The sequence below is a fragment of the Nicotiana tabacum genome, chromosome 10, assembly GCF_000715075.1.
Source record: "Nicotiana tabacum cultivar K326 chromosome 10, ASM71507v2, whole genome shotgun sequence".
Lineage (NCBI taxonomy): Eukaryota > Viridiplantae > Streptophyta > Magnoliopsida > Solanales > Solanaceae > Nicotiana > Nicotiana tabacum.
Genome location: NC_134089.1, coordinates 134,617,135 through 134,619,563, shown reverse-complemented (window position 1 = coordinate 134,619,563; position 2,429 = coordinate 134,617,135).

Sequence of the window (2,429 nt, the reverse complement as noted above, 5' to 3'; positions counted from 1 at the left end):
TGGAACTAGGAATGGTTTGGTTGATTGATGCACTAGCTGTTCAGAGCTGGAAGGACATGGTTCTTCAGATGGATGGAAGGCTAGCTAGGAATGAAATCATTGAATTCATGGCCAATGCAGAGGTCAAGGATGGCATAGTTACCAGCCAAGTGAAAGAGGTTCAAGTGACCTTCGATGCAGAGAAGTTGGGTGAGATTCTTGACATCCCTGCTGAGGGATATGATGACTACACAAGGCAAAAATGACCAATTTTGGACTCCCTTCCTACTGCCCTTGAAATCACCAGGAGATTCTGTAATGTCCCTGAAGTGAATGAGGCCAAATTTGTGCATAAGAGTGAAATGAAGCCACAACACAAAGTTCTGTTTGAATTTGTCAACAAGTGTTTGCTGCCTAGGTTGGAAAGAAGGCATATTGCTAACTATATGGATTTGGTATTGATGGAGTGTTTTGAAAGTGGAAGGCAGATCAACTAGCCTGCATTTATTATCAAGCTACTGGACAGGGTTATCAATGGCTCCAAAGCCCATACTACTCCTTATGAGTTTATTCTGACTACTGTGCTTGATCGTTGTAAGGTGCCTTTGAAGAAGTGGGAAATGGCTACAAGCAAGGATTACTTTGGAATCAACACTTTGATTGCTTATGACTATGAAGTCATTGCCATTCCCAATGAATCTGGTTTATCCAATAAGACACCTCTAAATAGTAAAGTCATAGATCTAGTGCAGGAGAGTGGGGCAAAGGATGCTGAGATAGCTAGGTTGAAGGCTCGCTTAGCAGAGGTTGAATCTGAGAGGGATGGTCTCAGAACTGAGCTCACCAAGGAAAAGGAAAAGAATGATGGCATTCTTCAAAATATGTTGACCCTTCTCCAAGCCCAAAACCAACCCTCTACCTCTCCCAAGCCTTAGGACTTCTAGCCTTCATCTCCTAAACCTGTCTAGTACCACCAATGACCTAGATTAGGGATTTTTCTTTCTTTTGCTCATGTTTTGAATATTTTTGCTTTCTTTTTGTGGATTGTGGTAGCAACATATCTCCTATCAATGATATCTACTGTTTTTTCTCTTGTTGATTGCTAATGTTTCCTTGATAGTTTGAATGTGTTTGCTTGATTACTGATGATTAATCCATGATTGTACTTGCAGTTGCCCCAGTGGCCATGAGTAATTGTTAAAATTCTGGGAATCACACTTTGTTTATGTAACTTTTTGATGATGCCAAAAGGAGGAAGAGATATTGTGCTTTATATATTCTGAAAAAGTGATGTTTATAACTTAATGAACCTAGTCCTTGATGATAAGTAAATTTTCCTAACTTTGTATTGATGAATAAGCTGACTTCTGATAGGGCCTAAGTGAGTGAAAAGCACAGAGTTTGTCATCATCAAAAAGGGGGACTTTGTTGACCCAAGTAAAGGTGAAGTTTTGAAGACTGACAAAGGAGCTCAGACATGGACCAGGTTGTGAAGCATAGTTATGATCAACTCAAACATGTGAGATGCATGTGAAGGAGATAAACCTAACTTACCAGAAATGATATCTCCTGATCCTAATCGAAAAGGTTGCATATTGGATAAGGAGAAAGACTCCTTACACAAAGTGAAAAAAGGCTTAAGAAATGGATAGAGTCAGAGGATGAGACCAACTAGAACTCTTCCACCAAGGAAGAGTAACATCTGTATTCTAGTCAATCTCTTTTTGCTAACTCCATAAATATCAGTGTTATTCTCTTTTACAGGTAACACACATAAGCAGAAGTTAAACGTGAATTGAGAGCAAAATAGCAAGGCAATTTTGCAAGTAATTTATGTGTGATTCAAGCGTGCAAACTCGAAGCTACTTGAACCAGATAGAAGAACCAGTTCCAAGTGTCTGTCTTTTTATTCTAGTTCAATTGTAGTAGATAATTTTATATTGTACCTTTCAGCTTTATCTACAAGCAATTGTATTAGGTACTCAGAGTCTTTCAAGTTAGAGTTAACTTGAAGTTGTCACAACAGTTGAGGTTGTGTGCTACAACGGGATTAGAGTTAGTCCTAGGTTTACAAAAGAGTTTTTTGTAAATGCAGTTTTGGCTCACTGATTTTAGAGGACAGTTTGGGAAAATCCTACTAGAAAGTAGGTCGTGATTTTTTCACCTTTTGAGCCAGGTGTTTTCCACGTAAAATCTTTGTGTTCTTTATTTTCTGTATTTATTATTCCGCAACAGTAGTAGTTGGAACACATAAAAGAACCAGGTCCTTCTATAATCAAGTTAAGCGAAAATTGGGTACCACACAAATCCCCCTCCCCCTCCCCCCTCCCGGTGTGGTATTGAAGTATAAACTATCAATATGTAATGAATATTTAAGGGTACACTTTTTGCCCCCAAAAAATTTAAAGAATATTCAATGGTGTTTGTTTTCGCAATGTCTAAATATGTAC